This window comes from Oryctolagus cuniculus, chromosome 2 (genome assembly GCF_964237555.1).
Source record: "Oryctolagus cuniculus chromosome 2, mOryCun1.1, whole genome shotgun sequence".
Classification (NCBI taxonomy): Eukaryota; Metazoa; Chordata; class Mammalia; order Lagomorpha; family Leporidae; genus Oryctolagus; species Oryctolagus cuniculus.
In genome coordinates this window covers 21,091,842-21,118,795 of record NC_091433.1, presented here as the reverse complement: position 1 = coordinate 21,118,795, position 26,954 = coordinate 21,091,842, and the positions used below count along the sequence as shown (strand labels likewise).

The window sequence follows — 26,954 nt, the reverse complement described above, 5'->3', positions numbered from 1 at the left end:
AAAATTCTGCCCATCCCTATCAGTCCCATCACCAGAGAAGAATTGCTGGGATACCTCAGGAATTCTCAATTGCATTCCTGTTCCTAAACTTTAAAGCCTCAATCAGCCCATGCCTCAATCATTTCATCTATGACGCTGGGGCAATGGTCTTGAGTAACCTACTGAGTTAAGAAATCAACATATGGCCACAGGAGACAAAAGGGTGAGCCAGAGCTTTCAAACAGTATGGCGTTAAGCAATAAGGTGCCGAGGTTAGAATGAAGACAGACTGTCTCCAAAATGGAACAGGATATTTAGTGCCTGGACAACGTGAGAAGCGGTAAGTATTTATGCATTTCACTGCAGGAAACAGGCACAAAGATAACCATTTCAGGTCTGGCTGTTCTGAGGGAAGCTCTTTCAGATAGTGAAGAACAGAGCCTTGGTTGCACAAGGTGTTGGTGTTTCCTGCGGGGGTTCTTAGCTACTGGAATGCGCAGAAACTCAACACAGCTGCCGAACCCGTCCAGTGGAGACCTGGAGGCTCTTTAGGGCGTGACCCCACCTGAGTGTTCGGCTCCCCATGCCTCTGCTCTCCTTTTCCTTGCTTCTGCTGGGCCGAGTCTGCATCCATTGCTCCTGCAGGCTTTTTGCTCTCTCTCACCTTTCAGCTGCCCCTCATGGATGGTGCCCGCTTCAACTTCTGCTCCATAGCACCTGTTCATGGTGTTTCTCATTGCTTCTCAGCTTCTCTCAAATGCTGCATCTTCCAACTACTCTCTTTCCACGTGGCTCAAATGCAGACTCTCCTAGAAGGAGAACCTGGCTTTAATACAGGCACAAAGCTCTGTTCAATCATTTGTAACCAATAGGGTGGGATCTTAGGATCCCAAACAAGGTATTTACCTAGAAGCTAAGAAGAAAACTGTCCGTGTAACTCTCAGGCATTTTAAGTGCTCATGCGTGTCTAATACTTGAATATATTTATCTAATTTATATTTGAATTAGAGTTGAGCCTATTTCACTGATAATGTCACTGTAATATAGAAGATGACCTATAGCATATGATTGGTAAAAAACTCTTCTATGGAAATTCAGAGAGAAAGTTGATTTCCATTGATGAGTAGGAAAGGCACTGGGGTGAGGCAAAAATAAAATTGAGCATTGCAATGGATAGAGTGTGGCTGGAAAGGACGAAGGAGGACAGTGTCTTCTGAGTAGGGACAGCAGTGTCCAGAAAAGTGCAGGCCTGGAAAGTTTTCGGCGGGAATTGGTGACTCACCCAGTTTGGACACGGAGGGAGGAAGGGGTGGTTACGTCTGAAATATTGAAATGTCAAGCTAAAGATGGTGAACTTTCTTGGGTTGACATTGGAGGAGTCATCATGATTTCCAAACTGGGCAGCGAAGGGGCTGGGAGTTTTCTTAGGAAGAGTCTCTGAGAGTTGGGTGTGAAGTGGGTTGAGGAAGGAAACAATGGAAGACAAGGAGGCTATTATTGTCATCTAGGGCGTGTCAGGAAAACAAGATGAGAAGGTGGATTTGAAATGCCTGTCAGAGGTAGAAAATAGGAGCTGGTGCTTACTGAGGGCTCTTTAGGTGCAGCCTTGTGTTAGGGCCTTCCTCCCACTATTTGCTTAACCTAGAATGATATTAAAAGGTTGGTACCACCAGTCCTATCTTTTGGGTTGTGAAACTGAGACTCAAATCCACACAGTAACCTGTTAAAGTTTATGTCTGGTGAGTGAGAGAGCTGGACTTTGCACCTGCATCTGGAGAACTCCCAAAGGGGCCGGCAGCTGACCCAACAAAGGGACAAGAAAATGAGTGGGGGGTCAAAGAGGAGTTCAAGTTTCCAAGAATGGGTGGCGGAGAGTATGCTAGTGACATGGACGCAGATGGGAGAGTCAGGCAAAGGAGTGCCTGCTTCCTGGGAGTCGGGAATTTGAAAGGACATTTTGGGAGATGACTAAGATTGCGTGTCTACTGTGACCCTCCCTCAAGGGGAGTACACGAAGCACCTACACAGCAGTGGAAATTCGAGGGTGTAAAGAGGTCAGAAGACTCAGTATTACAAAAGTGGATCAGTCAATGACTCCCTCTGTCCTCTTGTATCTGAACGGGCGTGAATGACTGCTCTGTTCCTCAGCCTCTGCCACATTGCTCTAGAACCCTCCACTGGCCTTCCACATCAACCTGCTGAAACGCAGCAGTGTCAACTCGTGGGCCAGCCCAACCGGTCAGCCGAAGGGCAGCCCTCAGAACAACCCATGTTTCAGATCACGTGATCCTTCCCACTTGGCCAAGGCCAAGAGAATAAGTGACCCAGGAATTGTCCACTCACCTGTGACCACCTGATGACTGGCGAGTGCTGGAGGATGAACATTTTTTCCCAAAGAGACTCCTTAGTTTTCTAAACAAAAACTCCTTAGTTTTTCAAGTAAAAACAAATACACATCTGGTAGACCTGGGTCTCTAATTCTCCAAACACAACTACTGACTGAGGAGTTAGTGTGACAGGGACAGAGCTGAGCCCGTCTCCTAGGTCCAGCACAGCAGCCAATACATTGTAAATACATACGGATGCATCTATATTTGAATCTTTGCAGTGGACATGGCTTTGGCTGTGTATAGTTGTTTGTATTTTTAATATACCAGTGGGTAATTTATTTTATTATATCATGGCAATTTTTGCCTATATCTGTCTCCATTAATAATAATTATATTGGTATTAGTGTTGGGTACTTTTCTGAGCATTTCATGTGTTTTGACTTGTTTTTCTTCACAGCAATACCAAGCATTGGATACAATTCTTAGCTTCATTTTTAAAAAAAGATTTATTTATTTATTTGAAAGGCAGAGTTACAGAGTGGCAGAGGGAGAGAGAGAGAGAGAGATATCTTTCATCTGCCAGTTCACTCCCCGAATGGCTACAGTGGCTGGGGTTGGGCTAATCCGAAGCCAGGAGCAGGAGCTTCTTCCAGGTCTCCCATGCGGTTGCAGGGGCTCAAGGGCTTGGGCCATCTTCCACTGATTTCCCAGGCCATAGCAGAGAGCTGGGTTGGAAGCGGAGCAGCCGGGACTCGAACCAGCACCCATATGGGATACTGGTACTGCAGGCAGTGGCTTTACCCTCTATGCCACAGTACTTCATTTTAAGGATGTGCAAATACATATAGAAATATTAATTCAATTGTTCAGGGGTTACATGGTTAAATTAAGTGGAGATAGCAAGCATTATGTCTAGTCTGTCCCCTTATGTTACACTGTTCTTTGGGAATGGATGATAAATTGTATGGAGTCCATCTGATTAATTTCTGCTATTCTAATGCTTGCTTTCTAGTAAGTGGTCTCTCCATGTATGTGGTGTTGAATTGAGTAAAGTTTCCCAACTTGGCCAGCATGGGTTTTAGTATGAGTATGTCTGTTCCCTGTAACACAATATGTAATGTGGAGGGCCTTGGTCTTGTTAGATATAGTGATGATCCAGATAAAATTAGGGAGGGTGGTTAGAAGATTGGCTCCTATCAAGGTAACATAAGACACCCGGGAGAGAAGCCAGGGGCAGGTGGCTGGGCCACAGGGCTCTGTGTACAGTTTTGTGATCATGCTGAGATGTTCTGAGGGTGGGAGTGGGGGCACCCACACGTGGCAGGAGTGCTGAGGACAGTGTCCTGGTGTTTCTCTCCACTGTGGAGGAGGACCATTTGGTTTGGAGAGTGATGCTGACAGCCCTTCACGTAAAGAAGTCAACTCTCCGGCCTCCCTGGCCTTTCAGTGGGTATTGCAAATTCAGTGGTTGATTTTGTGGGCTAGTCTGTACGATTTCCTTCTGAGAAATGGCTGTGGCTTTCAATCTGTGGGAAGTCAGGGTTCTCAACTAGAAAAACTAAGCTATTTTCATCGTAGGCTTACCAGGCCTGAGCTTACTCTGCGATCCCTCTGTGGCGCATTGCTCTGGGACCTCCTGAAGCAGAGAGGAAAATCCAGGCCCCACGTGGGATCCACAGCAGGTGTCCAGGTCGGAGGCTGGCACCTGTCTCCTGGTCTGTCCCTCTGATTTCTCTCTGGTTCAGCCGTGAGGCTCCTGATGAGTCCCACTGAAGAGCAGTTTCTCTAGAATTGATGTGAGACCCAGAGGCCCAAGTCACATCCACATTGGGGTCCACACGGCAGGGTGCCACTCCAGGAGGGGTAGAGGGTTCTCCCTAGTAATGGGGAAGGTGGAGTGGATTTGGGGCTGGTTTGGGGCAGGCTTGGCAGCTTGTGATGTGGGTGGCACCAACCATAGGTGGCAGTGACATCCACAGTGGCAAAAGGCAGTCCTCCAGTGGTTTTCTGAAACCCTGCATGGGTTGACCACACCTTTGCCATCTGCCTGGTGTACCTTCATGGGTACTGGAAGCCTCTTCTGCTGTTCTTCATAGGAAACCAAGGCTACAGAAGCAGACAAGGGCGTGCACCAAGGGTAACATAAAGAACAATCCCCTGATATGCACCAGATTCCTCCAGGATATTCCCAGAATCTGTTGGTGGTGACAGGTGGGGCTTTGGAAGTAGATTAGGCTTTAGAGTCTTGAAATAGCAAACTAAAAAAAAATGATACAAATAGGGCATGCACCTGCTACCCTCAGGCCGGGGCTCCCTGAGAGACTTGGCTTATGGTGCAGATGAAGAACAGGTGAGGTTTCCTTGTTCCGGTTTTTCACAACATACCTGGTATTCCGCACAACGCAGGCAGAAGTGACAGGAAGGTCTTCTGGCATGCTCGCTGCCCATCCGTTGGTCTGACAACCTGGCAGCTCCAGGCAGCCTGCTGATGCCTCCCCGTGAGTCATGGGCAGAGCTTGTCGACATGAGTGCGTGGGTATTTTTAGTGCTGATAGTACAAACAGGAAATCTTGGACTGGTTAATTTTATTGAATGAGAACTTGATGAAAATTCAGAATCTTGAACAACGTGTTAATTTTGGTATTGCTTTATTTGAAAAATTCAATCCATGATGCCTGCTTATTTTGAACAGGATGTTAAAAACCCTATCACAGAGCTCTTGCGGAAGCCTTTAACGCTGAGAACGGTGCCACAGATGCCTGAAACAGCCTCATCGAGAGGAAAGGACCAGACCTCCCAGGCAGAACGTGCTGTGCGATGACAAGGCCTGCGCTGCCAGCGTGGGCTCATCAGCCATGCCTGGGCCACAGAGGCAGCGCAGATGGAGGTGAGGAGCTCAGCAGAGAGGAAGAGTTCCCGGGGCACCTCAGGGGCGTACTGGACATTTCTGGGCCCACTCCATGGGATGGGGAAGGAAGTGTGTTCCCTTCAGCATAAGCTAAACGAGGAAGGTTTTGGGGATCTGCTTGCAGAGATGAGCAAGTCTCCTGTAGGATACAGGGTTGGTTTGGGACTCACACCAGAAGAGTCTGAAGGCTAGAGGCGGCGCCAATCACCCTCTTCTCCCCGTCGGCATAAGCGAGCGCATTGCTGGTCGCGCTGATGCCTGCGGAGGGCTCGTGGAGGGAAGCTGGCCCAGGGCCACCTTCAGTAAGAACTGGCCCAAAGATTTGCCATGAGGATGGGGGTCCTATCTTGCGAAGAGCTCTTAGTAACAGACGATGGGGCCCCTGTCTCTCGGTGTAAGTAGGAGGGGACTGACTTTAGAAGGCATTAGACACGGCAGGTGCCGTGACTCACTAGGCTAATCCTCCGCCTTGCGGCGCCGGCATACCAGGTTCTAGTCCTGGTTGGGGCGCCGGATTCTGTCCCGGTTGCCCCTCTTCCAGGCCAGCTCTCTGCTGTGGCCCGGGAGTGCAGTGGAGGATGGCCCAAGTGCTTGGGCCCTGCACCCCATGGGAGACCAGGAGAAGTAGCTGGCTCCTGGCTTCGGATCAGCGTGGTGTGCCGGCCGCAGCGCGCGCGCAGGCCGCGGTGGCTATTGGAGGGTGAACCAACGGCAAAGGGAAGACCTTTCTCTCTGTCTCTCTCTCTCTCACTGTCCACTCTGCCTGTCAACCCACATCAACACCAGGGAAGCCGTGTCCCTCTGCCCGCTCCTCGCAGGCCTAACGTCAGCCTGGAAGCCCCAGGTGGGGTTTCTGGTGTACAGATTCTGTCTGGTGTCCGCAAAGCCAATTGGAAAATGTTGCAGTGTGCACGTTTCCTTGGGCAACTGGGTTCACACTTAGGGGAGGGCAAAAGTTTGAGAGGGTTTGCAAACAGCAATTGTCCACTTCTGATGGAAGGATGTTGGCTGGAAGGATATTGGGCATAAGGGGACAGCGCTAAGCAGACAGCTGGAGGACAGGAATTGCCTACGACAAAAGATTTGGAAGGCACCCAGTCAGAGGCTTTCAAAATGGCAGAGTTGCAGGAGACCAGGAGGGCGCTCTGGGGCTCCGTCACGGCCCAGGGCACCAATGCCTTTCAGGTTCACTACTGCTCTACTGCTTCCTTTCGCTCAGTCTTTCCCTCCACCTCCTCCTCCTGCTCCTGTCCCCATGTGCAGGACCCCCACCTGGTGCAGAATTAGCGACCGGTGAGTAGGGGAGGAGCCGGAGTGGGGAGAAGGACATGGGCCACACGGCCTTACCTACTGATGGCTTGCGTTGAGGGATGGACAAGTTTTTAACCAGCGAGAGCTTGCTATTTTGATGATTTGAGGATTACACTGGAGCTGACACTTTAATATTTGAATGGGAGCTGAAGATTGTTATTTTATTGTCTAAGGATGATGGAGCCAAAGAGGAGACCCCAGCTGAGATTTTATTTCGCAGTGGGGAAGAACAGGGCCCAAGAGCACATTGAACTGGCAATGGGAGAAGCCATCCAAGGATTCTGTCTGCCCCTAGCAAGGCTGATTCAGTTGGCTCTAAGTATTATTACTATAAAGGTATATTTGTTGTTTCTATAACTTTATTTTATTCATAAAAAATAATGTAGGGGGCTGGTGTTGTGGTGTAGTGGGTAAAGCTGCCTCCTATTATACTGGCATCCCATATGGGCTCTGGTTCAAGTCCCGGCTGTTCCACTTCGGATCCAACTCCTTGCTAGAGGCCTGGGAAAAGAAGTGGAAGATGGCCCAAGTGTTTGGGTTCCTGCCACCCACATGAGAGACCTGGAAGAAGCTCTTGGCTCCAGGCTTCGGCCTGGTCTAGCCCTAGCCATTGTGGTCAACTGGGGAGTAACCAGCAGATGGAGGTTCTCTCTGTCTCTCCCTCTTTTTCTCTGTAACTCTACCTCTGAAATTAATTTTAAAAAGAAAGTGCTGTTGTCTTCAGTTCTCAGAAGAGCCTTATGAGGTAGGGATAATCACTCCCACTTTGTGGATGAGAAAACTGAGTGTTGGACAGGTTAAACAGCCTCTGTAACACCACAGAGCTTTCAAATAGCCACGGGAGGCCTCTTTCCCTTCCTCCTACACCACTGCCCAACTGGTTTGTGCTGGGTCTGCACCCCGGTCTGGCTCCCTGGAGAGGGCCCTGGCGCTGGAGACATTGCAGTCTTGTTTCACGAGTACTCGCTTACCCTTTATACATGTTCTCATTTAATGTCCATCAACCCTATAAAGTCAGTCACATTGCTAACCTCATTTTCCAAGTTCAAAGTCAAGCAAACTTGCCAGGAAGCTGTGCAACTGGGGAATAGTGGGGTGAGCATGCCTATACATATAAATATAGTTGCTATAGCAACACACTTTTTTCCTTTTTTTTTAAAGCTTATTTACTTATTTGAAAGGCAGAATAAAAGAGAAAGAGAGAGATCTTCCATCTGCTGGTTCACTCTCCAAATGGCCGCAATAGCCAGGGCTGGGTCAGGCCAAAGCCAGGAGCCGGGAGATTCTTCTGGACTTCCTACTTGGGTGCAGGGGCCCAAGCACTTGGGCCATCTTCCACTGCTTTCCCAGGAACATTAGCAGGGAGCTACAGGGGAAGCAGAGCACCTGGGACTTGAGTCTGCTCACTGATATGAGATGCTGGCTTGGCAGGCTGCTGAACCCCCAGTGTGCTGCAGTGCCAGCCCCCGGCAAGACTCTTAACTGCCATGCTCTACCACCATGGGATGCACCAGGCTGAGTGGAAAGGGGAAAAGGCGAACTTCCCGTGGCTTCCAGCCTCCCAGGAATAAGAGCAGGAGCAGTCCTTCCTCCTCTGTGCCTCCTCAGTGGGAGGGGTCCCAGGAGAACCTCTACCTCCATCTGAGCTCTGGCCCAGCCTCACCCCTCCACTGGGACTTTGCTCTGGGCAAGCCCTCTCTGCTGTGTCTTCAACCCCACCCCAACCCTTACATAAGAGCCAGTGGCCGAGAACATCTTAGGGGGCCAGCTTTCTCAATGGGCCATTTTTTGTGTAGAAAAGCCATTTGTCAAGGTCATGGTGGATGGAGGAGACAAAATGTGAACTGCTCCATGGAAGAAGGAAGTAAGGCTTTGCCGATGTTACCTGGACATGGCAAGGCGGGGGTGGGATGGGGTGGTCTTGTCTGCATGCAGAATAAGGCAGGAGCCCAAGCAAGAGAAAGAGCCAAATAGAGTTTGTTGGGAGCTGCATTGGCCAATTTGAAGAAAGGGACTCACACTCAGCTTTGTGGTTTTCCATCAAAGCTCTTATGTAGCACCCACTCTGCTTCGTAGCCCTGCTATGAAGCCTGCTGCACGCTGTCCTCAACCAATGGCACGGTGGGAAGTGGTGTCTGATGGCAACACGCTGGGGCTGGGGCAGCTCTCCTGGAAGGTGGCACATGGAGCTGAGACGGGGAACGTGGAAGCCGGGGCGCAAGAGGATTAAGAGAAGCCTGAGTCACCTCTGCTTCCCAAAGCCCTGGGGTGTGCTGTGAAGGATGCTGGATTGGCTGGGGCACAGGGCAGGGGTGTCTGAGCCCACTCACACATCATTCTCCACCAGTTCGCTCTTGCAGCTGAGCGCAGCGCCATGAAGAGCCTGGGTTACCCAAGCAGAAACTTTCCCACTTCCTGCACGCTCTGAGTTTCCTTTACAGACCTCAGTCTCTGCCTTCATCTAAGCCTGAAATTTGATTTCTCCTCTGCTCTGACCTTGGCTCCATCTCCTGGCGTCTGATTTTCTCCCTCCTTCACAACTCATCAGGTCAGCAATGGCCTCTTGGGTAAAAATTTCCCCTAGGTCAATCAGCTCCTGGAAATATCCCTTCTGTTTCCTGCTCCACCCTCACTGCCCTTTCAGTCCACCCCAGGTCCATCTGCAAACACTAAAGAAGTTGGGATTTCAGTAGATGGAAAGGAGAGGGCATGTGGATGAGTTTAGCTACAGGATGCAGAACACCCTCCAGTCAATTTAAAGCAGAAATGGATTGATTATGGGGTATTTGGTGGCTTACAGAATTGTTAGGAAGTTTGAGTTTCTAGGACCGACTCTCAAAGCCACCTCACAAAACAAGGCCCCTGAGGCAGCTAAGGGATCTTCCATCTCCATGAAGCTGCTCAGCACATTGGCAAGTACCTGCCATCACTGGTGGCTCTAAAAATATCCTCTGAATCCCACAATCAGGAAGGCGGCGCAAACAGGACAGCAGGAAGCCCCCTGCCACCTGCCTGTTCCGGAACTTCCCCAGGCCTGCCACAAATGGGTAAAGTGGGTGGCTTACATCTTATCACCAGCTCTTCAAGAGGCCAGCGACTAGATGCTAGGGCCAGCTGTGCTGGGGGTGTTTGCCTCCAGAAACAGCAGAAGTACAAGTCAGGTGGTCATCTCACTATCTACCTCCAGTTTTTCACTAGTGAATCCAAGTAGCGAGATCCAAATGATATCCAGAACTCTAGCTGCAAGAGATCCTGGGGGGAAACTGTTGAGCTTTCTGCTGTATAGGGAAGCACGCAAGGAAGAAGGAAGAAGTTGGGAGGTGGGCGTTTAGCCTGGCAGTTAAGATGCCTACATCCCTCATTGGAGTGCCTGGACTTGACATCCAACTCTGGCTCGGAACCTTCCTGCTAATGCAGACCTCAAGAGGTACCAACGATGGCTCAAATAATTAGGAACCTGCCACCCACATGGGAAACCCGGATTGTATCTCTGGCTTCTGGCTTTGGCCCAGCCCAATCCCAGCCATTGTGGGCATTGGGAGAGTGAACGAGTGGGTGGGACCCCTGTCTGTCTGTCTAGGTTTATCTCCCTCTCTCTCAAATAAATAAAGAAATTATTTGTAAAGAGAAGGGGATGAAGAGGGTTGCTGTGATTTAATCAACCACACCTACCAGAGGGTTAACTTTGCTCTGTAAGGGCTCTTCAGAATCCCTTTCCCTAAATAGATTTATTTCCCACTTCTTTGGAATGACTGAGGAGAGTCCTATTTGGCTCAGAGAAGAATGACTCATGATCAGACTATTATTTATCACAGATCACATTGTGGTCTCTTCCAGCTTGTTGATGCAGAGTCCCTTAGTAATGGCTCAGGGTAGACAAACAGCACTCCACGGAACTAATCCATTGCATAGATTTGCTTGCTGTCCACACTGTAGATGGCTTAAGGTCCACTTTGCAAAGCTCTTTCCAGGGGTAGCACAAAAACCAAAAAGGATAAAACCCTAGGACAAAGAAAGAAGCAAAAAAGTCAATTTATTGCATTATAATCATCTTGCAGCTTGCAACAGCACTCACTTTCTCTGGTTTCTTCGATTGTTATCTTTTCCATCTGGTTCCAGGCACCAGAAGACTCTTCCTAAGATAGTCCAGGCCTACTGGCAACAAGAAATACTAGAAACCTCGCTAGAAAATAGAGTCCATTCCTGGCCTCATTTTGCCAGAGTTCTGATAAGTGTCCAAATTTTGCGTTGTTTATTCAGATTGAGCTTCTGCATCTCTTGAGGTTCACCCCTTGCAATTGGCGAGCCAACAGCTTGCAGGGGAAAAAATCACACATTTCTGACCCATCCTTGGAAAAATGCGTGTCTTTTCTCTGCCAGGTTACTGATTTACATATGCTCCAAAGCCAGGGCCAGCTGGTTGGAACTGTAAAGATGATTTTTAACAACTTAGCATCCAATGGTGAAAATGATTTGGAAATTATTTCCAATACCCAATTGGATCTTATTTATTCCTATGAGGGAGAATAGGTGGATTATGAAAAATTATAAGGATTGAATCTCAAAATATAATTTAAAATTTGTAATTAAAGTCAGGGGTTGGCTTGTAGACTCAGAGGATTTATATTTAGAAGGAAACTTCCAGTACCAACATTCCTGATGGTTATCTTCAGTTATCTTGGGTAAGTGGGTGTTACTGTAAGTATGATTTAGTCTCTCATCCAATGTGAGAAAAATTCTTGGCAAAAACAAAGGTGCATTTGTTTAGAGGAAGGCAATGACATTTATTGGGAACAAACCATGACATGAAAATCTCTCTATATAGGGATTTGGCGTTGATGTAAACTGTGGGACTAGTTGCATAAACTTGTGCAAGTTATTTATCCTCTTGGAGATCCTCATCCTTGTGTACTGCGATTTTCTCTATTCTCATCAACTTGTTGCTTAACAACAGCTGAGCTGAAGGGTGATAAAGCCTGCTCCATGAATTATTAGCCCGTCTTGTCAATGGACTACTCCTCTAACATCTCTTGGAGTCTCAGGGAGGACTTGCAGTAACTCCCATACAAATCCAATTAAGTCCATGTTAACTACCACACGGAATACACTTTTCTCTTTTTGATGTTTTTGATGGACACTTTTGTATCTGCTGGCTCCCACTGGGCATGGCTGTCTCCTAATGGCACTATCTCTCTAAGGCTACATTTATCTTGGTGTAACTATTCATGAACCTTAGGCCTTGACTTAAGACTTCCTAAAAGCTTCAGACAATTTTGTAGCTGAGTTGGGGAGAAGCTGCCCCATTCCATAGATTAGTTAAGATGTTTTTGGTTGCAGGTTAATCAAACACTCAAACTAATCTGGCCCAAACAAATGGGTTTATTGTCTCTTAGACAACAAAGTGGAAGTCTAAAGGTAAGAAAACATGTACTAGTGAGGATTAGATTAGGTTATAAGAAGCAGAGGCCCAAACTAACAGTGGCTTAAATGAGCTTTGTTCCTCTTTCACATGTACAAAGCCAGAAATAGGAAGGCCAGGGCTTCTACGGTAACAGCATTTCATAGAATCTGAAACATCTTTCATTTTCTTCCCATTCCCTTCCACCTCCCTACTCTGCTATGTCCAGAGTGAGTTTGGCACTGTGCTCACGGACTAAGATGATGGCTAGAGTTCCTGACATCATATCCTTGCTCCCAGCATCAAGAAAAAGAAAGAATGGAGATGTCGTGAGCCAATTGTCTTACAAGGAAGGTGTCTATGGGCTGCTGCATGACATTCCACTGATATTCCATATACTGGGGCTTAACCACATGGACAAATCAACCTGCACAGAGGAGATGTCTCTATTTTGGATGGTTGGAGGCTCTGCTATGTGGAAGACAGGGAAAAATAGATCAGGGAGGGGGGAGAGAGGGGTGCAGTTTCTGCACAAGCACCTTTCAGGTTGATGAACTCCTGGGGCTTCCACTGTGTTCCCATGTGATTCTCCTGGCTTTTCATACTTCGTGTTTGGGCTTCATTCTAATTTGGTAACAAAACCACGTAAGCATTCCAGAAAATGCCTGTCCCGACAGTGTGCAGACAGAAGAGGTCGCATCTCGATATTCTCCTAAAGGAAGCAGGGAGAACGTCCCTCGAAGACCTAAGCAACGCTGGATCGAGACTCCTGCTTAGTATTGAGCCAAGCAATGGCAAGAGGAAAGAGACTGCATGTAGACTACACCTGTCCTCCCCCAGGCTGGGGCTGAAGCCCGTGTCCCCAGAGGAAGCTGTCTTGTCAAAACGGACAGGGATTATACTAGGAACAATGAAAAGGAGGGGACAGGTGCTGAGCAGGAGACCCTGTGGTCTGGAGCAAAGAGAGGTGGCACTAAAGCTTACTGTTTATGGCCCATTGACATACATGGTCTTTAGATATGTCATTTTTTCTGGTTTTGTTTTATTGATGTTCTTGTTGTTTCTTATATCCCTTTATCTTCTTAGCACCCAGACACGAATCCTTATAAGGAGTCCAAGGATATCAACAGCAAACACCATGTCCTACCAACCCCTACAATAGACTCTTTGTGACTGGGTCAAGATCACCATGCTCAACTCTCTCCTCCTTTCGTGTGAGTTCTTCCTCAGAGGGTTCCCCACTTCTTCATGCATATAGATAGATCCCTGGTGGGCATAAGCAGATGAGCAGAGCTCAGACCCCAATGGGATCCCAGTAGCACAGGTGAGTAGCCACTTACCCCAAAAGGCTGTTGTGAAAGTTAAATATACAGCCTTTGGGTATCATTTCTCACTTTTTCTCACCACCAAACTCCCAGGGAATAGGGCCTAGCAGCACATGGTAGGAAACACTACACAGTGGTAGCTGTTTGGGGCATTAGATTAAGCACGATAGCACGTGCAGGTGCTTCGTGTACGGTGGGCCTTTTATCAATGTCAGCTATTTTCCAGAAGGTGCTCCTAAACTCAGCAGTCACACCTACACCAGAGGGATTTCAACACCTGCGCACTACGTGCTGAGTTGAGACCACTTCACTTTTAAGACTGGAAACTCATGCCCCAGGCTAAAAGACATGGGATGATAATTAATTAATTAATGAACTAGCTATCCTGGGAGAGGAGCAAGTCCAAGAGTAGAAGAAAGAACGTTCTTCCACTGACATACAGTGGAGAGAACTTCTGTTGAGGCTGCAAGCATGAACAGTGGAGTCTAGCAGAGCCAGCATGGGGCATTATGAAAATCCAGGCGCCTGGGTGAATCGATTTGACACTTGCAGTCGTGACTGAATGAAGCATTAATTTAGTGAAGAAAGAGGCCATTGTCAGTGATACAACTGAATCATAATGAGGTTGTAAGAGCTTTCTTTTTATTATTGATGTTACAAGGACTATAAAAGAAGAAACGGTGGGAATTATGTCACTTTCTTTTTATTAAATGCCTAATTAGAGTCTTTCCAGACAAGGTATGGATGTTTCCTGGGTTGTGTAAACTTTAATCATATAAAAATTGCCTTGGAGTATTTGTGGTGATCTTTTATTCCCCCTATTTTTAGAGGTTGTTGTCCCATCCATGCTGAATATATTGGCTATAAAGTGTTCTCTTTTTAAAAAAGTCTATGCATGTATTTATTTGCATTTATTAGAAAGGTGGAGAAACAGAGAGAGAGAGACAGAGAGATAGAGATATATCTTCTCTCCTCTGATTCACTCCCCAAATGCCTGCAACAGCTGGGGCCAGGCTGGGCCAAAGCCAGGAGCCAGAAATTCCATCTGGGTCTCCCACAACGATGACGATGACGGGGACTCAAGTCCTCAGGCCATTACCTGTCTCCTCCAAGGATGCGCATTAGCAGGAAGCTGGGTCCAAAGCGGACTCAGGGCTCCACACCAAGAACCCAGAGTTGGGAGAGGCGCGTACCAAGTGTGCCCTGACGACCACACCGAATGCCTGTCCCTAACGGCTCTCTGACGGAAGTTTCTATCCTTGTTCATCCATGGAGTTGACATAGGGCACTCAAATTGTGCTAAATCACTCCATGGAGTTACGTGAAAGAGTTGCTACCTCTGTCAGCAGAGCTGATTTTGTTCCTGTATCCTCTGGGAAGATGCTTCCATTCTGTCAGTTCAGGTTTTTTTGTAAGATTTATATATTTGAAAGACAGAAGGAGAGAGAGAGAGAGAGAGAGAGAGAGAGAGAGAGAGATTGATCTCCTATTGGCTGGTTCACTTCCCAGATGGCTGCAACAGGTATATAGCAGGGACCCAACTACTTGTGGTTTCCAATTTTCAGTCTCATTTGCTCTTCCAACAGCTCCACTGTCTCCCTCCCAGAGAGGCCTTCCTGACCGTCCTGTCTAGAGGAGTGATTTCTCCAAGTCAGTTTCAACCGTAGCCACATGTGCTGGCAGCCACAGCAGGTGTTAGTATTGAAAATGGTCTTGGTCACTCCTCCCTGGAAAATATAAACACCGGGAATGGGGATCTCGACTGTACGCCTTTCCAGCACCCACGAGAATGTTGGTCAGGTGGGTGTTCATTGAGCGAAGGAATGAGGGGCACACTTCCAAAGGCAGTAAAGCAAAATGTGTGACCACAGATGCACACCAAGAAGGAAGTCTGAATCAAAATAGTAGCCATGGTGGTAACTGTTTCCAAAATGCCACTGTGATGAACCCCTGGCAGTGCCCTCATCTCGTCAGCTTCCCCATGAAATACAACATGGCTCTTTGTCATATCCTCCTTCCAGAGAGAGAGAGGGAAAGGGAGAGGGAGAGGGAGAGGGAGAGGGAGAGGGAGAGGGAGAGGGAGAGGGAGAGGGAGAGAAGGAGAGAGGGAGAGAGAGAGAGAGAAGGAAACTTGGATTTCATGAAGCATTGGTAACTAGTGGTACACACAGCACTTAGTGTAGGCCAGGATGCTTGTAAGCCCTCTACCTGCACTTACACATTTAAATCTCACAGAATCTTCATGGCACAGGTGCTATTGACAGTATTCTTGTTAATAAGATAAGGAAAACCCTGGCAGATGGAATCACACAAGGCCACATGGTCAGTGGTGTGTCAGGGGCCAGGGCTAGGAGTGGGGCCCTTTGATCTTTGTGTCCCACACTCAGGGAAAAGTCGGGGAAGGCACTGGAGAGAAATGGTGGGGAAGGGTCTGTCACACAGCACACGGCGCAGCAGTAGAAATGCCTGGTAAGCCCCTCAGCACCTCCTGCAACGTTGCAGCCAACACCTGCGGGGCTGCCCCTCCACCTCCGCCAAGTGGGCTCCGCAGCTGGACAAGTGCTAAGACTGTGTCTGCATTTTCATTCCCACATCCATCATTCCGCTTAGCAGGAATGTTCAAAGGATCTTCTTAAGGGTGGAATAATAAATGAATTTTTTCCTGTACAAATTTATTTACTAAAACATTGAGATGTGCAGTGGCAGTTGTGAGATTTGAAATGAAATCTGTATTTTTACTTGGCCTTGGAAGGTGCTCCTTGCCCATGGGACACCCTAAGTGATAGACATCTACCTCCCCAGGCTGTGTAGACCCAGCAACACTGGTTCTTTCAGGAAGGAAGTTGTACCTGGCAAACCCAACCTCAACCCCCAATATTCCCCATTTGTTGGGTACCTTGGCTTGTCCCTGTGCGTGTCCACATACCTCTTTGATCCAGAGGTGGCCAAGGGGACCATCTTAGCTCATCAACTCTGGGGCTCGGAAGGAGCTGTTCTGGGTGATCCTGGCCTCTGAGCACTCAAGAGGGCCCTGCCACTTTGTTGAGTGCATTGCCCCACACCTCCAATGGCAGACTGAGCACTGGACACCCAGTGAGGTACCCCTTACCCCACACAACACCTGCCACGCATGACAATAATGCAACTCCACTCAGCTTTCAAGAAGAACCACATGGACCCCAGCTTTGAAGCCACGCAGCGGCCTGAAGACGCAGTTTGCAAACATCAAGTCTGTCTAGCGCTTGATTGGAAAGCACGTGTGTGTTAACTCAAGGACACGTCTCTTGACCCAGTGGCCCCATTTAGCCCATGTCCTATTACTCTTACTTCCCCGTGAGACACTTGGTTGCAGACGTGTCTGTGTCTGTTTTGACTGTCTATGACTAAGCAAACTTTCCTGGCTGTTCATCTCTTTAACCCCTTGTGATTCCGCTTCTGTTTCCACTACTTCGTCAAGGTTGCCTTGGCAAAGGTTGTGGATGATTTCCCATAAGCAAAGATGATGGCAGGCCTCCACACCTCTCCATCTGTGTTCAGAACTCTCTGTTGCATTTTCACTGCTGACCCGAAGTGGTTCTCACAAATTTCCTTCATTGTGCGCTCTTCCCACTTCTTCCTGCTTCTCTGTCTCTTTTTCAGAATTACTGTCTTAAAATTCTTGTTCTCCCCCAAGCTGTCTTCTTTCACTGCTGTGCAGTCTCTCTTGGACGTATCTCTGTCAATCTCAATGTATTCATCTCTATCTGTTTTGGTTGTGCGTTGCTACAACAAACCACCTGAAACTTAGTGGTTTAACATGGGGACACATCATTATCGGCCCCAATTCTGTGGGTTAATTGGGTGCTTTCCTTTTTTCAGTAGGTTCGGCTAACACGCCAAGAGATATGATGGCTCCAAAGTGACCTCACTCTTCTGGTTGGGAACTGGTGGTGCTGGTCACTGGCTAAGCATAACCACGGCTGACACCTACAGGTCCCACTTTTCTTCTCTCTAGGCCATTCCTCACCGCTGCTTCAGCTTCCTTAGATATGGTGGCTGTATTCCAAACTGCACGAGGTAAAAATGGCCCATTTTCCTAGGGCAGAGATTAGAATGTTCCACTCCTGCCGTGTTGTACCGGTCAAAGCAGCCACAAGGCCCCCCAAGGTAACAAACTGCATCTCTTGACGGGCATGCAGCCTTTGCCTGCAAGCAGGGAAGAAACCAATGGTGGTCGTGTTTGGAGATTATCTTTTTTTTTTTTTTTTAACAGGCTGAGTGAGAGAGAGAGAGAGAGAGAGAGAGAGGTCTTCCTTTTTCCATTGATTCACCCCCTAAGTGGCCGCTATGGCTGGTGCTTTGCGGCCGGCGCACTATGCCGATCCGAAGGCAGGAGCCAGGTGCTTCTCCTGGTCTCCCATGGGGTGCAGGGCCCAAGCACTCGGGCCATCCTCCACTGCACTCCCGGGCCACAGCAGAGAGCTGGCCTGGAAGAGGGGCAACCAGGACAGAATCCTGCACCCCAACAAGGACTAGAGCCCGGGATGCTGGCGCCGCAGGTGGAGGATTAGCCTTGTGGGCCACGGCGCCGGCCCCTTATCTTTCTTTCCCTAGGAAGAGTGCCTTGTGTCTGTAGCCGAGTTGACTGCACAGCATGCGTTTTGCTCACAGGAAGTTGGGGATCCAGGGCTCTCTCCTTTGATGTTCCCCTATCTGATATAATTTCTCTAAAACAATCTGTGGGCTTTCTGTGCACCAAACTATAATCCATGCAAACAAAGGAAAATCTGTGAACCTTTTTGAGGCAAGGTGTGGTGGGGAAAAATCTCAAAAATCCTCAGAAGCAGGACCGGTGCTGTAGCATAGCAGGTTAAGCTGCTACCTGCAGTGCCAGCATCCCATATGGCCGCTGCTTTGAGTCCCAGCTGTTCTGCTTCCAATCCGGCTCCTTGCTGGTGCACCTGGGAAAGCAGTAAAGGATGCACCCACGTGGGAGACCCAGAAGAAATTCCTGGCTCCTGGCTTTGTCCTGGCCCAGGCCCAGTTATTGCGGCCATTTGGGGAGTGAATCTGCAGATGGAAGACCTCTGTCTGTCTCTCTGCGTCTCTCTCTCTCTGTAGCTCTGCCTTTCAAATAAATAAAATAAAAAATAATTTAAGGCAAATGCCCAACTCTCACAGATAAAACTGTTTCTGTCCATAAACTTCAAGATTGCTGGATAGAACTCCCTGAACCTCTCCTGGTACTGAGTGTTTTGCTTTTGTTTTTGTTTTTGTTTTTCTTTTTCTTTTTGAGAGGCAGAGTTACAGAGAGAGGGAGAGACAGAGAAAGTGGTTTTTCATCCACTGGTTCACTCCCCAAATGGAGTCAATGCCCATAACTGGGTCAATCTGAAGCCAGGAGCTTCCCCCTGGCCTCCCACATGAGTGCAGGAGCCCAAGCATTTGGGCAATCTTGCACTGTTTTCCCAGGCACATTAGCAGGGACCTGGATTGGAAGTGGAGCAGCTGGGACTCAGGCCAGTGCCCATACTGGATGCTGACACCGCCAGCGGATGCTTAACCACAAGCCCCCTGAGAGCGGTTTGATTCAAAAAAGTTTTTCTGAATTTCTTTTGTCTAGACTTTTTCCTTTAATATCCCTTACTCTGTCATCTCCAACAGCATTTTCCTTTCTGCCCTTTCAGCCTTCCTATGTCTTTCGATTCTTCCCGACTTCCATCTGCAACCAAACTCCAAAGCCAATGTTGTATATATTGGATGTTTTCAGTTGTAGCACTCCATCTTCAGGTGCCGTCTTAATCCATCCCTACTGCTGTAACATACTGCTTGAGACTGGGTCTCACAAGTCGATGCCTCACAGTTCTGAAGGCTGACAGTCCAAGCGCAAGGCACTGACAGTTTCAATGTCTGCTGGGCATTGCTCTCTGCCTCCCAAACAGTGTTGCATCAGTCTGCTTTTTGTTACTTTAACGAAAAGAACCTGGAAGAGCTTCCTGGGGGTGGGGGTTGTGGGGGAAGGTTTATCTCAGCCTACAGTCTGGAGGTTACTGGATGGTGGACTGTGGGGGCTGGTCATGGCAGGTGCAGGGGGCTGATCACATAGTGACACAGAGAACAGGAAGAGCAAACTAGGTAGGACTCGAACTCAAGTGGGCAATCTGCTCTTAAAAAAAAAAGATTTATTTGTTTATTTATTTGAAAGGCAGAGTTACAGAGAGAGACATAGAAGGATAGAGAGGTCTTCCATCTACTGGTCCACTTCCCCAAATGGTCGAAATGGCCAGAACTGGGCTGGTCTGAAGCCAGGAGCCAGAAGCTTCTTCAAGGTCTCTCCTGTGGGTGTAGGAACCCAAGCACTTGGGTAAAACCTCCGCTGCCCTCCCAGATGAATTAGCAGGGAAATGGATTGGAAGTGGAGCAGCCTGGACTGGAACCCTTGCCCCTGTGGGATGCTGGTGCTGCAGGTGGCAGCTTTACCTGCTATGCCACTGTGCCAGCCCCTCAATCTGCTCTTGAGAACCATCTTCCAAAAGCGTGTCCTCAGTGACCTAAAGACCTCCCAGCCACAATTAGATCCAGTTCCCACCCTTAATCCATCAACCATTAACATGAAGACATCACAGTTTAAACACTTTCATGAGCTTTAGCGAGACAAATTCTGCTGTACCCCAAACAAGCCTCTTGTGGCTGTGTTCTCATATGGCAGAAGGCAGAAGGGCAAAAAGTGACAAATTTCCCACATAGCAGAAGGGCGAAAAGACCTGGCTAGGTCCCTCCTTCTCTAAGGTCACTAATGCTGTTCATAAAAGCCCTACCCTATGGCTTAATCACATCCCCAAAGCCCCACCTTTTTTTTTTTTAACACTATTGCATTGATGAATAAGTTTCACCATACAAACTTGGGGGGACATATTCAGACCTTAGCAGGCAGTAATTTCTGCTCTATTATGGAAATAATTTAGGACTATGGTTTAAAACAACAGCTCCCATTCATTATCATGCTTCTGTGGGTTTGTAGCTTGAGCTTCCTCACGGCATGGCAGCTGCACCCCAGACAGTGTTCTAAAAGGTTGGAACAAAAGTTGCCTTTCCTCTCCAGGTTTGAGCACAGAAGTCTCAGACTGTTTCTTCTACAGGGTTCTGTTGGTCAAAACACTTATAAAACTGGGGAGAGCTGAAATGAACTCCACCTCTTCATAGGGGAGGCGCATGTGCAGACAGGGAGGGAAGAAGTTGATGGTGGTCATCTTTGAAAATAGCTGTCAGAGCCTCTAGCTGATAACCACTAACTTTGTATTTCCAACCCTGCCATCATTGCCTTGCTTTCAGACTCATACGCCCTACTTCTTGAGGGATGGTCCCACATGCACCTCAAATCCAATGTGCCCTAAATGCATCTTCCTCCTTCCAAGAGCTGCTCTCATCCCGTGTTATCTGTTTCAGCAAACAGCAGCCACCCAGGTCAGAAAGTGCAATTCCTCCTGGCTCACCCGTCTGTCACCATTACTGCCCCCATGTGCTTGTGTGTGTCTGTCCAGATTTGACTCCTTGCTGTTTCTCCAATGTGTCTTCATTTTTCTTCATTCTACTGCCATCAACAGAATGCTTATGTTGCCCCTAAATTCATATGTTGGAATTCTGACCCCATAGTGATGATATTGGGAGGTAAGACTCCTAGGAGGTGATTAGGATGTGAGGGTGGAGCCCTCATGAATGGGATTAGTGCTGGAGAGAGACCTCTCATCACTCCTGCCATGTGCAAACAGAGTGAACAGGTGGTTGTCTATGAACAGACACCAGATGTGCCAGAGCCTTGATGTTGGACTTCCTAGTTCCCAGAACTGTGAGAAATAAATATCTACCGTTTAAAAGTCACACGGTGTTCTGTTAGAGCAGCCTCAATGGATTAATACACTAATATTGCTCCAGCTCAGGCACTTACCATGATCTGTCTGTGACTGGGGACACTGCGTGGTCTTCCTGTTTGAGTTGCACTAACACCAGGGGGAAGCTGAGCTGTGGTTTGGGGCTTATTGAGCCACATGATTAAACACAGATAGAAGAAAGAGGAAGAGGAGGAGGAGAGAAATGAAAGAAGAAAGAGAAAGAAATGAAAGCTAAAAGAGGAAAGGAAAGACAAGAACCTTGCTGGGCATATATCAAAATGCCACGAGCTGATGGTGTCATAGTTTAATTTCTGAAAGGAAAAACTCCATAAGTGCTATAATTTGTATTTGGCCAAATAGACTGACTTATAAGCAAAAAAAAATTCTAATTTCAGGGCAAAACTTTTATCCAAGTTTCTGAAATAAGGCCTTCCTTAAAAAAAAAAAAAGCCTGCTGGGAAGACAGACAAACTTGGCCCCTCCCTACCCAAGAGAAACTATTTTCCAGGTGTTACTACAGTGGCTTTCTAAAGCCATGATGCGCCTTTGCTTACAGTCTCCCAGTGGCCACTAGGCTCCTTACTCCAAAGCCACACTTGGCTGGACCCTCCTAATTCATCCCACAAATGTATACTGTGTGCTCAGTGTGTTGGGTTGTCCCCCTTCACATGCTACAGAGCGTTCTTACCCCATGCCACCTACCTGTGGTCTCTTGACACACACCTCTCATTCAATTCCCGTGGCCTGGGCTAGTTTCCTTCAGCTTCTCCATGCTCTAAGTTCATTCCCACTCACTCCCTGGTCTTCTGCTTAGAAACTACATCTCCCAGGCAGCCTTTGCTGGTCTCTCAGACTGTACTAAATGGCTCCAGACACCCTGCACATATCCATCGTCTTCTGTCCTCATAACTTCAGCATCACCTGTCTGCGTCCATCTCCCTGTAATCGTCTTCAGAAAAGACATCATGTCTTAAAAACCCTGTAATGCAGGCAGGCCTCCGTGTGCATAGCCTCCATATTAGCCGTTTCAACCAGCTATGCATTGAGAATTGTCTGCGCTTGGACATTTGGCCTAGCAGTTAATGTAACCACATCCCACATTGGATGGAGTACCTTGGTACAAATATCAGGCTCCAACTCCTGACCCCACCTTACTGCTGATGCAGATTCTGGGGGCAGCAGTGATGCCACAACTGGATTGAGTTCCTGACCCTGGATTTGGCTCAGTCTCTGCCACTGTGGGCATTTGGAAAGTGAACCAGTGGACGGGAGCTTGCTCACTCGTGTGCTCTCTCTCTCTCTCTCTCTCTCTCTCCCTCCCTCCCTCTCTTCCTGTTTCTCAAATAAATAAATGTATATTTTTGAGAGTTTAGAAGAAAAGCATGCTTGTATTGAATATATACAGATTTTTGTCTTGGCATTGTTCCCTAAACAACACAAATATAGCAACTCTAACATAGCATTTATATGGGGTTATGTGCAAACGCTATACTATTTTATTTTATTTTTGTAAAGATTTATTTCATTGGAAAGGCAGAGTAACAGAGAGAGGGAGAGAGCTTCCAACCGCTGGTTCACTCCCCAACTGGTCACAATGGCTGAGGCCTGGAGCTTCATCTGTGCTTCCTACATGGGTGGCAGGGACCCAACTACTTGGATTATCATCTATTGCTTTCCAAAGAGCTTAATCAGAAGTGAAGAGGCCAGGACTGGAACCAGAGTTCTGTCATGGGATGCCAGCATCGCAAGTGGTAGCTTTGCCTGCTGTACCACAATGCCAGTCCCTGCTACACCATTTTACACAAGGGATTCAAGTGTCCAAGGGGGCCTGGAACAATCCTCCATGAAAATTGAGGGAGGACAGTGCAGTGACACAAAGCCCACACTCTGGAGGTGAATTGTCTGAATTCTCATCCCAGCTGTACCACCTGCCACCTGGATAATTCCAGGAAGTCACTGTGTATCCTTAATGGAGGCGTGTTATTTTCTGCATCCTTAATGCAGGCTTGATATTAACAGATAAATGTCATATTGGTTTCTTATGAAGTGTCAAAGAATACACGTGTGTGTGTGTGTGTGTGTGTGTGTGTGTATTGTATTTAACATGGGCTATTCTTATTCTAATGATTCACCCAGGACAGCACCTAGCTGAATATTTATGGACTTGAATTCCTTCTCTTCTCTTTTTTGCCTCATATGGCAGTTTTCTAGCCCTTTACCTACTCCCACAATTTTCTGTTTAAGTCACAGGCTGTCTTTAACCTTTGATGGGGGGAATCCCCTATCCCCCGCCCCCTCTGACCTGGGGTCAGTTGCAGAAGTCAAGGAGAGCCAAGGACCCACTGCTATTTGCTGTCTCTGCCCTGGCGACCACGTCCTTGGCCCACGGTGGAGGTTCTTTCCCAGCGCCCGCCAAATAGAGGCATAATCTCTACCAGTTGCTACTGCTTCCTCATCTGCCCACATCCTGCGCACAACAGAGGAGGGAATTCTTTACATACCCAGAGCAGTCCCAAAGGTAAATGCTTGCATTGCCAAGCAGCACTCAAAGCAACTGTGGCGGTGAGAAAGCATGTGAGTGCCTTGCCATGGAAACCCGTGTTCCACTGAGGAAGGGCGGCTCCCCCAGAGCCAGGACCAGCCAAGCACCAGAAATAGTGACTTTGTTTCTCAGCTCTGCCTCTAGTTTCCTGTCTAAAAACAAAACGGAGTTAATCACGGTTGCACCTTGATCCCTCCAACGGGGCTGCTGCAGCTGTCGGGGGATGGCTCCTTACAGCCCGGTTCTCAGAGCCTGTTTGTGACACTGCCTGGGAGAGCCCCAGTGTGAAGGCAGCATCTGGAAGGGGGAGCTTAGTCCAAAAATGCCCTCCACTCTTTTCTCAGGACTTTATCGAATGTCTGTTTCTGCAATGGCAACAGCGTGATTTGAGTATGTAAAAAATACAGTGCGATGAGCTACAAACACCCCTAGACAACCACCTGCATCCAAACAGAAGTCATGGCAAGCAACAATGCTGTTTCCCATCACAGGACTCCGTGGGCTCCATAGCCAGGGACAGCCTCACTGCTTCTCAGTGAGGGCGTTGCGAGACATTGAGCCCTCTGGGTCTGTGTACTCTGACAGCCAACAGTTGTCTCCTTCCCTCTCTTTCTGTCTGCCCCTCCCCAGGTGTTGAGTCAGTCCTACAGAAATTCACCCATTTCCAGATGCTATCTCCGACCCACCACCAGGGGATGATCCAGCAACCCTACCCCTGACCCCAACTGAAAATCCCGCAAAAGCCGATAGGAAGCTCTTCTATGCCCTCAAGCCTCACCACGTGGCTCCAGGCAGGTGAGTGTTGTAGACATCAAGCCACGTCTCTAAGGAGTGCCTTGCCCCGGCTTTTTGGCTCCTCGCTGAGGTCAGGGGAGACACATGATCCCAACTGGGGCACTCGACCTTCTCTCTCTTTCTAGGAGTTGACCGCTGGGAAGCTGCCCCATCCTGCTCCCAAGGACACTGAATGGCCTGGAGCTGACGTTAATGCCCAGTGCATTAACTCTCCACTTCACTGGGTTCATTCTCCAGTAGCCTTCCCCACAACTGGCTTTTCTCATCCCCACCAGAACGGGGTGCTCCTAGCAGCCCCAGATCCTTAGCTAGTGCATCATGTTCATCCTCATTTTCCAACGAGGAAACTGAGGCTGGAGTAATTAAACAGCTTTGTCAAGGCTCACAGCACCAAGTGCTTGAACTGGAATCCAGAAGTCATGCTAACGCAAACATGTTGCGCCGCCTCTCGTAAGCCCGGACGATGCCAGGACAAGTACAGATGTGGGTCTGATGGAAAACATCTATCAAGAGACTTCGCAAAGGCTTAGGAGTCACTCAGGAATGCTGTTGTGGTCAAGTGACAGTTGATGGCAGCTACTCACGCTGACAGAGCATCCTCCTTTGGGTTGGGACAGCCCCACGGGAGACTTCCCCGTGTTGATTCCTCTCCCAGTAGCTTCTCTGGCCACCCCTGCCTATTGGGGGATGGGAATGGCCCAGGGCACCACCCTCATCATCTCTGGAAAAGTCCACCCTGACGTTAAGCCAGAAAAAACATTGTCTATACTCATAAATTAGCAAAGCAAACCTCTTGCTGCAAGAGATGGGCTTGCTTCTTTGGGTGGGAGGGGGCTTTTGGCTGACTTCCCCTGCATCCTATCGTATCGCTGTCATCCCTGCAACCCACACAAACACGGCCCAGACCCCAAGATGTAATGATTAACTGCCTCTTTTTTAGTTCATTAGCAATTCTGCTGTATTAATAGATTATCAAGAGCAGCTTCAGTATGTCATAAAATCTGTTTGGTATTAACTTGATACACGATGTGTTTTTCTCCATCCAGCTAAATAGTTTTCCTTAAATCTGGACCAGATGAGCACTCTGGGACTCGCATGAGCTCATGTGTGTGTGAGCATGGAATGCAGTGCGTTGGGTCCCCTTGGACGTGGGGAGCACGTGTTTGGCACAAACAGAAACATCCTTAGGCACTGATGCCTCAATTAAGGGAAAGATAAAGACGCAAGATCAGATAGGGCATCTGCAAAACGTTAATTTCCGGGGGATGCCCTCTATTTAAGTCATTTTTCGGGTCGGCTTGGTGGCTGGTTTAGGCAAAATCGTGCAGAGCATGAAATTGTCTTGATTCACCGTCCCTTTGGGAGCAGCATCCCTTCCCCTCCCCTAATCCCTGCTAATTATGCCTTCTCCCGCCTCCAGCTCACCAAGGCCCCCTCGCTCACTCACTCAGTTGGTCTCTTCTGAGTCTATTCTGTTTTAGGTGCAGGGGGTTGGGGGAAGAAGACAAAGAACGGTCTTGCATCTAAGGGCAGGAGACAGAAAGGTGGAAGAAAAAGACAACTGACCTACACGGGACATGAACCCCTCCTGGAAGAGACAAAGACTCCAAACCAGGACAGGAGAGACTTCCTAGAGGGAGCACGCAGCTTCAATAGAACTTTGAACATTCCAGCATCAGGGCTGCCACTGGCAGCTTTGTGCAAATGATAAAAAGGCACCACCATGGCCAGAGCAAGTCCCGTGCAGGGCACACAGCGTGAGAGACCCAGGCTCACTGCTGCGTGTAGTCTACTCTCCCTTCTAGCCTGGTGCCCCTGTGAAGTCAGCGACCGGCACAGCTGGGTCCCTGGGATGACACATGTAGAAGAGAGTACTTCAAAAAACTCAGGGAGGCAGACAGCACTATGGGTAAAGCCGCAGCCTGCAGGGCCAGCATCCCATATGGGCACCAGTTCGAGTCCCATCTGCTCCACTTCCGATCCAGCTCTCTGCTATGGCCTGGGAAAGCAGTAGAAGATGGCCCAAGTCCTTGGGCCTCTGCACCTCTGTGGAGGACCCCGAAGAAGCTCCTGGCTGCTGGCTTAGGATCGGCACAGCTCCGGCCATTGCAGCCAATTGGGGAATAAACCAGTGGATGGAAGACCTCTCTCTCTCTCTGTCTGCCCGTCCTTCTCTCTCTGTGTAACCCTTTCAAATGAATAAATAAATCTTTTTAAAAAATCAGAGAGAAATGGAATTAAAAGATAAGCTCATATTGGTGCAAAGAATTTCTAAAATTCCTGCATTTTTTTCATAATACACATTTTCTTGAACTTTTTGAAGATCCCTTCAGATTCCCAAAATTTTTTGCAACAACAATTTTTAAAGATTGATTGGTTGATTTGAAAGGCAGAGAGAGAGAGAGAAGAGCAGAGAGAGAGATCTTTCATCCACTGGTTTACTCCTCAAATGACCACAGCAGCTAGGCTGAAGCCAGGGGCCAGAAGCTTCCTCCAGG

At 48.2% G+C, this 26,954-nt stretch overlaps 1 long non-coding RNA gene across 3 annotated transcripts; it reads left to right on the top strand.

The window, feature by feature from the left end:
• LOC127490208 (uncharacterized) lies at positions 1-25,478 on the top strand. Of its 3 annotated transcripts, XR_007918050.2 has the most exons (7): positions 111-319; positions 5,002-5,196; positions 6,702-6,864; positions 13,013-13,140; positions 14,838-15,051; positions 24,292-24,456; positions 24,582-25,478. It is a non-coding gene; the product is annotated as an uncharacterized lncRNA (long non-coding RNA). The 3 variants fall into 3 exon arrangements; XR_011386850.1 differs by lacking the exons at positions 6,702-6,864; positions 14,838-15,051; positions 24,292-24,456; positions 24,582-25,478 and having other exon boundaries at positions 1-319; positions 13,013-14,734; XR_007918052.2 differs by lacking the exons at positions 6,702-6,864; positions 14,838-15,051; positions 24,292-24,456; positions 24,582-25,478 and having other exon boundaries at positions 120-319; positions 12,156-14,735.
• Positions 25,479-26,954: the final 1,476 nt, after the last annotated feature.